Source organism: Staurois parvus, unplaced genomic scaffold (assembly GCF_062004578.1).
Source record: "Staurois parvus isolate SC_StPar_1 unplaced genomic scaffold, SC_StPar_1.0 ptg000619l, whole genome shotgun sequence".
Classification (NCBI taxonomy): domain Eukaryota; kingdom Metazoa; phylum Chordata; class Amphibia; order Anura; family Ranidae; genus Staurois; species Staurois parvus.
The window spans coordinates 610,223-619,215 of NW_028318415.1; the positions used below are offsets into that span (position 1 = coordinate 610,223).

An 8,993-nucleotide genomic window follows, 5' to 3' on the forward strand; every position below is an offset into this window, starting at 1 on the left:
AATGTGCTGACAGAATGCTGATAATTCTATCCAGGCCCCCAACACTGGAACCTTTTATTGTAATAAGTGTTCACATTTCGAGGGGCTCCTCAATCCCGGCAACACGCGGGTCCTCATTTATTTCATCAAGGTTTTACTTAGCTGACATAACTGCTGAAAGAAAACTGAAATGTGTATATGGGTTCAGACTAGTAGGAAACGTCATTCTATAGAGCCTTGTGAGGTGGTCTTATCCTGAAATAATAACGTATTAGTCCAATAATCTACAGCAGGGGTGTCCAAACTATGGCCCGCCAGCTGTTGAAGTACTACAAGTCCCATCATGCCTCTGCCTCTGGGTGTCTTGCCTGTGAATGTCAGAGTCTTGCAAGGCATCATGGGACTTGCAGTTCCTCACACCTGGACGGCCATAGTTTTGGACACCCCTGCCCTACAGCAATCCTTCAGAATTAATTCTGCTAAAGCCAGATTGCGACTAGGGTGGTTCGAAAGAGCTACATTCAGCCCGGGCTCACATACATGCAGTGCGGTATATCACATGTGATTCGTTCAGGAACCGCACCGCATTCCTGTGCAAATCACATGCAATTTGTGTGCAGTGCGATCGGGGACATACATTTTGTATGGCTCTAATCGCACCGCCCCACACCAAAAACATGCAGGACCCTTTTTTGGCTCCGCACTAGAATCGGATCGCATAGGTATTCACACCCATGCGATCCGATTCTGCACATTGCACCGCGTTTTGCGGACCGCTTTCGGGGTGTTGTTAACTTAGCATACACACCCGCAGTGGTTCGCGTGAATGGGGTGCGATTCTGATGCGGTGTGGAATTCACACTGAAAACGCTGCAAATTCCGCACCGCATCAGTGTGAACCAGGGCTTAAAATAAAAACTTGTCATTGAGGATGAAAGCAGAAATAAATGAGTCTATGAGTAGAAGTAAAAAAGCAGAGAGGATTCTACGCACTGGGGGAGATTTACTAAAACTGGAGCACACAGAATCTGCTGCAGCTCTGCACAGGAACCAATCAGCTTCCAGGTGTTATTGTCAAAGCTTAAGTGAACAAGTTGAAGTGAGAAGCTGATTGGTTAGTATGTACAGCTGCACCAGATTTTGTGTGTACCAGTTTTAGTAAATCTTCCCCATTAAATGACATTTAGAGAAAAAAATTTAGTGTATACAGAAACATATTGTAAAATATGATAAGCAGCACTTACCAAAAAATGGTGAGAAATGCATGTTTAATTAAAGAAATGGGATCTCTGTGCAAATGCAAATCTGAACATCTTGCATGATTTAGGTGGCACAGCAGCTGGAAGCAAGTCAGTCCCTGGTCATCTGTCCAGTTACTGCCAACAACAATCACTGGTCATTTCATACTACTTGCTAGCAACAGGTTGTCTTCCCAGCACTTGTAGAAATAGTTACTGATCAGATTTTAAACAATCACTAGTAATAGTCACTGGTTACCTTCCCAGACTCGCTAGTAATAGTCACTGGTTACCTTCCCAGACTCGCTAGTAATAGTCACTGGTGACCTTCCCATACTAGCTAGTAATAGTCACTGGTTACCTTCCCATACTAGCTAGTAATAGTCACTGGTTACCTTCCCATTCTAGCTAGTAATAGTCACTGGTTACCTTCCCAGACTAGCTAGTAATAGTCACTGGTTACCTTCCCAAACTAGCTAGTAATAGTCACTGGTTACCTTCCCAGACTCGCTAGTAATAGTCACTGCTTACCTTCTCAGACCTGCAAGTAATAGCCACTGGTTACCTTCCCAAACTCGCTAGTAATAGTCACTGCTTACCTTCCCAGACTCGCTAGTAATAGTTACTGGTTACCTTCCCATACTAGCTAGTAATAGTCACTGGTTACCTTCCCAGACTAGCTAGTAATAGTCAGTGGTTACCTTCCCAGACTCGCTAGTAATAGTCACTGGTTACCTTCCCAGACCTGCTAGTAATAGTCACTGGTTACCTTCCCAGACTCGCTAGTAATAGTCACTGCTTACCTTCTCAGACCTGCAAGTAATAGCCACTGGTTACCTTCCCAAACTCGCTAGTAATAGTCACTGCTTACCTTCCCAGACTCGCTAGTAATAGTCACTGGTTACCTTCCCAGACCTGCTAGTAATAGTCACTGGTTACCTTCCAGACCTGCTAGTAATAGTGTCTGGTTACCTTCCTAGACCTGCTAGTAATAGTCACTGGTTACCTTCCCAGACCTACTAGTAATAGTCACTGGTAACCTTCCCAGACATGCTAGTAATAATCACTGGTTACCTTCCCAGACCTGCTAGTAATAGCCACTGGTAACCTTTCCAGACCTGCTAGTAATAGTCACTGGTTACCCTCTCAGACTTGCTAGTAATAGTCACTGGTTACTTTTCCAGACTTGCTAGTAATAGTCACTGGTAACCTTCCCAGACTTGCTAGTAATAGTCACTGGTTACCTTCCCAGACCTGCTAGTAATAGTCACTAGTAACCTTCCCAGACTTGCTAGTAATAGTCACTGGTTACCTTCCCAGACCTGCTAGTAATAGTCACTGGTTACCTTCCCATACTAGCTAGTAATAGTCACTGGTTACCTTCCCATACTAGCTAGTAATAGTCACTGGTTACCTTCCCAGACTAGCTAGTAATAGTCACTGGTTACCTTCCCAGACTCGCTAGTAATAGTCACTGCTTACCTTCCCAGACCTGCTAGTAATAGTCACTGGTTACCTTCCCAGACTCGCTAGTAATAGGCACTGCTTACCTTCCCAGACCTGCAAGTAATAGCCACTGGTTACCTTCCCAAACTCGCTAGTAATAGTCACTGCTTACCTTCCCCGACTTGCTAGCAATATTCACTGGTTACCTTCCCAGACCTGCTAGTAATAGTCACTGGTTACCTTCCCATACTAGCTAGTAATAGTCACTGGTTACCTTCCCATACTCGCTAGTAATAGTCACTGGTTACCTTCCCAGACCTGCTAGTAATAGTCACTGGTAACCTTTCCAGACTTGCTAGTAATAGTCACTGGTAACCTTTCCAGACTTGCTAGTAATAGTCACTGGTTACCTTCCCAGCTCTTGCTAACAGCAGTCACTGGTCATCTTCCAAACATTTGCTAGCAACAGTCACTGGCTACCTTTCCAGACTTGCTAGCAGTAGACACTAGTCACCTTACCAGGATTTGTTAGAACTTAAAGTGTTACTAAACCCACAACAATAAAATCAGTCTGTATATGCAGTCAAGCATGCTTGTTATACTCAGTGTGGAACCTAAGGGTTAATCCTCCACATTGTGTAAAACAGCTGTTTGATCCTGTTTTCTCTGATCCTCCTCTTCTTCTACTGTCCCCAATCCATCTGCTGATTGTATAGAGCTCCAAGAGTCACGCTGGGCATGCTCAGTTTAGTGTATATGGCTAGAGAGTTTTTCTTTTCTTTGGGAGGGTGCATGTGATCAGCACTGTCCAGACAGAGGGACAGGGGTCATGCAGCCTCATAGGACAGTCAGAGCAGAATGAAAACTCCTCCTACAAGCTTTAACCAGTGCTCAGCTGGACACTGATGGAAGTCACAAGACTGCTATGTACTGCTGATGAAAAAAGGTATTTAGCAGTTTATATTTACTAAAACAATTGCATTTCCATGTTGTGTGTACTGTGGGAGAGCAGATATAGTGAATGCAGGGTCCTGGGTTTAGGAACACTTGATTAGAGGTGTGCAGGTCACAATAAGCCATCCCTGCCTCTGCAGTGTGATCCTGCTATACTGGTCCTCTGATCAGTTGCCATTGATCACAGCACACAGATTTCTCTAACAGTTTCCTCCATAGCTCTTCAAGTTATTTAGCAAAAATGCTGCAAAGAAAAACCTTGCCCAATCTTCATGAAGGTGACACATGGAGTGTTTGTAACAAACCAGGTGACCTGGTGACACAGACATGCAGATTGCAGTGCAGGAATTCACAGACAGTGCAATGGTTCTTACCTGCACAGGTGACACACAGATCAGCACAGTCTGCTCCCCTGCCAGCACTTCTGTTGCCCATTGCCTGGTGCATGTGATTGTCAGTGCAGTGTCACTGTCCTCTTGTGAAGTCTTCCTCCCCAGGCAGCTGTTGCTGCTGATTTCTACACAGAACTGTCACCAGGCAGCCTGGAGCTGTCACAAGAGCTCCGCACACCCACTTGCGCGCTCCCTGTCCCTGCTCTGTGCTCGCTCACGATGACAGCTTACAGCAACGCCCCCCCAGCCATTAACCTCTTCATTACCAGCTGTCATCACATCTCTCCATTAGGACTCTCACTTCTTTTCTAGTAACCCTTTCATCTCCAGGAAACCTTCCACTCCTCTGCAGCATCAACAAAAGAAGAAACTTAAGATACAGGCCGGCAATGACATTTAGTAGACAATAAATGGTATCACCCTAAATCCAAGCTTCTACTAATAGGACACATCCAGGGGCGGACTGACAACTCATGGGGCCCACGGGCAATAGGGGATCATGGGGCCCCTGTGTCCTTTCCCAAACTCAAAAAAGCCTATGAAAAAGGTACCAGGGGCATCTCATGGGGCCCCCTACTGACCCCAGGCCCTCGGACAGTGCCGAGTTTCCAAATGGTCAGTCCGCCCCTGGTCACACATCTGCTCATTGCGCTAATTTGCTTTTTTTTTTTTTGCACTTTTTTCGCTCATGGAGCATTTTGCTGCGTTACAGTTTCTGCATTTTTAATGCATGTTTTGCTACATTTGTCACATGACAAAACAGGTGTTTCCTTGCCACATTTTATTATTATTATACAGGATTTATATAGCGCCAACAGTTTGCTCAGCGCTTTACAATAAAATGGGAGTCAATACAGCAACAATACAGTTCAATACAAGAGGGTTAGGAGGGCCCCGCTCATTGGAGCTTACAATCTAAGAGATCATTTGGGGTGCCATTAACAATGAATGGCAACACAAGCGTGACATGCGGTTTTCACACATTCTAAGTGCAAAAACAAAGAATAAAAATTTTAAATTCTGAGTGCAAAAATAAAGAAAAAGTATTTTGCGCTGAGTGCAACAGTGTAAAGCCTCACCTATAAAATGTCAGAATACTGGGTGTTAGATCTAAATACATACACATCCACTATATTGCCAAAAGTATTGGGACGCCTGCCTTTCCACGCACATGAGCTTTAATGGCATCCCAGTCTTAGTCCGTAGGGTTCAATATTGAGTTGGCCCACCCTTTGCAGCTATAACGGCTTCAACTCTTCTGGGAAGGCCATCCACAAGGTTTAGGAATGTATCTATGGGAATGTTTGACCATTCTTCCAGAAGCACATTTGGACTGATGTCCGACGAGAAGGCCTGGCTCGCAGTCTCCGCTCTAATTCATCCCAAAGGTGTTCTATCGGGTTGAGGTCAGGACTCTGTGCAGGCCAGTCAAGTTCCTCCACCCCAAGCTCGCTCATCCATGTCTTTATGGACCTTGCTTTGTGCACTGGTGCTCAGTCATGTTGGAACAGGAAGGGACCATCCTCAAACTGTTCCAACAAAATTGGGAGTGTGAAATTGTCCAAAATGTCTTGGTATGCTGATGCCTTAAGAGTTGCCTTCACTGGAACTAAGGGGCCAACCCCAACCCCTGAAAAACAACCCCACACCATAATACCCTTCATCAAACTTTACACTTGGCACAATGCAGTCAGGCAGTACTGTTTTCCTGGCAAACCCAGACACGTCCATCGGATTGCCAGATGGAGAAGTTCGATTAGTCATTCCAGAGAACACGTCTCCACATCTCTAGAGTCCAGTGGCGGCATGCTTTATACCACTGCATCCGCCACTTTGCATTGCACTTGGTGATGTAAGACTTGGATGCAGCTGCTCAGCCATGGAAACCCATTCCATGAAGCTCACTACGCACTGTTGTTGTGCTAATCTGAAGGCCACACAAAGTTTGGAGGTCTTTAACTATTGACTCTGCAGACAGTTGGTGACTTCTGCACACTGTGTGCTACAGCATGCGCTGACCCCATTCTATCAATTTACGTGGCCTATCACTTCATGGCTGAGTTGCTGTTGTTCTCGGTTGCTTCCACTTTGTTATAATACCACTAACAGTTGACCGTGGAATATTTAGTAGCCAGGAAATTTCACGGATGGACTTATTGCACGGGTGGCGACCTATCATGGTACCACGCTTGAATTCACTGAGCTCCTAAGAGCGACCCATTCTTTCACAAATGTTTGTAGAAGCAGTCTCCATGCCTAGGAGCTTGATTTTATACACCTGTGGCAATGGAGGTGATTAGGATACCTGAATCCAATGATTTGGAGGGGTGGCCCAATGCTTTTGGCAATATAGTGTATAATAGGTGCGCATCAACCCCAATAAAGTCCAAGAAACAGATCATGTGAAAAGACATTCAGATTTCTGTGATGTGATAGGCCCCTTTCAGGCAGGGCAGATCTGTCAGCGTGATCGGCCTGCTCTGCAGGGGATCGCTCCACTGATCCCCATTGAGCAAGCAGATGATAGGTCTCTGTCTACTCTGCTGCTGATTTCAATGGGACAGTCAGATGGAAATGGACCGCCTGTCCGTTTCCACCCATTTGTCATCCAATCTGATCCACTGGATGGATGGGGACCGGATCCATAACCATCTGTTTTGGTGTATATGATCACATTGGCTGCTCGCGGGTGTCGGCAAACTATTGCTCACTGACAGCCACCGGTCCATAGAAGTCTACGGATGGATGGGTCAGCCTAAAAAACAGGCAGGTGAACCCCATGGGTCTGCTTGTGTGAAAGGGGCCATACTCTTCAGCACCATTCATAAACAACAAAGAGTTACAAAAAATAAATTACAAAGAGTCAGCCATCAACAAATCCAGTGTAAGTATCTTGAAAAGCCAATCAAACACTTCATGCCCTCCAACCACAGACAACAATGGCCTCTTACGAAATAAACTGGATCCCATAACAGAGATCAAACATGCATGTTCATCAATGACCATCCAGGCATTCATCCATGGTGAAAAGAACTAAGCCAGCCTCAGGCTCCAAGATTGGACCGGACAGCATCCATACTCATAGAGGTGAACAGAGGCCCCATATAGTGTAAAACCACCAAATGATATATTATAAAAAAAATAAAAGCCAGAGATAAAAGCAAATACAGCATGGCAGAAGCTCCTGCTCCTCTGTTTGATGGCGAAACGTATTGAGCTTAATCTGTGATGTTACTGTAACTGTGTTACATTACTTTATAGTGGGAAGCCCAATTTTTACAACTGAATGGAATTTAGGTTGGGGCACTGGTCAGGAGGGAACATTTTGGAAGAAAGGCTGTGTATGTTTCAATGGGGCTTCCTTTTCCTCCTGAAGCGAAGGATGCATTATGTACATTTACAAAGCACAATTCTGATCTTTATACATGTGCAGGTTGTGAAAAAGCAATGGAGTTACACATATACATGGTATTATTTAATACCATGTGGGTTATATGGGTACTAATCTATGTATATCCCTAAGTACCATGATGTCTCCTGAAGAAGTGATTAACTGCAAAACGCGTTGAGACTCCTATTGCACTCTACAGATGCAAAACCATAGAAATGTGTACACTTTCATATCTTCTTTAAAACTTTAATTATTATAATGTTATTTATGGTTCTGTTCTTATTTACAGTAGCTGTAACACACGGGATTGCACTTCTATCAATTTGGGATGAAAGGGAATACACCTCTGATTGGTAAATTTTAAAATGATTACGATATTGTTTGTATAATAAAATATGGGTTTCTATTACATACTATGTAGTTGCGATTTTATTCCTAAGAAAGCAGCACCTATAAAGTTCCATTATTTTTCTTTTTTCACTTGGGATGTGGTGCAAATTACATCTGATTTCACCTTCTGCATTTTACTTATTATCTATGCGTGGGTGTTTTTTCTTTTCTTTTTTTTTCAAGGTGGCAAATTGGTCAAATATAAATGGACCCCTATAAGTGCACCCATCTTTTCTATTCTGTACAGGTGCTTCCCACTCTTCCAAATAGTTCAGAAGATCTCAAACATGACAGAATATCTCATAATACTGGCTGCAAACCCACCAAACCCTCTCCTGCTCACAATGGAAGTTGCACACCCCAAACGGGATGCTAAGTTCATGGTCAGAGTTTTACACAATGCAACTGCCTTAGCCCTTTATATATTAATATCCCAACATTCCAGAATACCTCAAAATATAAAGGGGAGATGTATTAATGGAGCCAAATGCTCTCCAGGAAAGGCGAAGTCAGCTGGGCACTCAGGAGACCACAGGAAATCATTCAGCCGCTGCCATCCTCTGCTCACTGCTCTTGATCCATTCATTTCCAATGTCACTCATAGGTTCTGACAGGCCTGGGCTCAGAGATGGTGGTGTGAAGGTCACAGGCCACAGGATTAGAGCCTCTCACTCTTCCAATGGCCATTACTTAGCGGTCACCTCACCTCAGGAAGAAAGGCATCTGATCCTCACACACTGTTCTTTCATGGTAGAACGATGATGAATTGCCTACAATATACACAGGAGTTGTTGTTCAACTTATTGAAGCAAGCTTGTCAAGTACAGTCTTTTTGTTAGTGGATGAGGTTTGAGACCAGCAATCCTGACTGCAGCAGAACAGAGACTTTCAGATCACCTCAGATTCATCTGTCACTTCACACAAACGTGCTGCAATTTCCATGTAAAAGACATGGGGGAGCACAAAACGGCACCACCCTAGTGCAATGGAGGGGCTTCATATAGTCATGTTGTAGCACTACCCCCTTAGGAGTTGCTTAGTATTTGGGCCCCCCTATAGTCTTGCTTAGCCAGGCAACATGCATCCCCATACCAGCTTGCTTTCAGGAGTCAGTAGCCAGTCCTTGAGCTTGTTTTGATGTTTTATTAGGGGGATTTCAGCCAGCATCCCCTGTAGTACCACCCCCGACCCCAGATAAGTCCT

General features: G+C 44.4%; 1 long non-coding RNA gene across 2 annotated transcripts in view; it reads right to left on the minus strand.

Moving 5' to 3' along the window:
• Window positions 1–4,196, minus strand: part of LOC149449408 (uncharacterized) — a 543,558-nt gene extending 539,362 nt beyond the window's left edge. For both annotated transcript variants that reach the window (XR_016315401.1, XR_016315400.1), the window contains exon 1: window positions 3,992–4,196. This is a non-coding gene — a long non-coding RNA (uncharacterized LOC149449408). The remainder of the gene's footprint in view (window positions 1–3,991) is intronic.
• Between the last annotated feature and the right edge of the window lie 4,797 nt (window positions 4,197–8,993).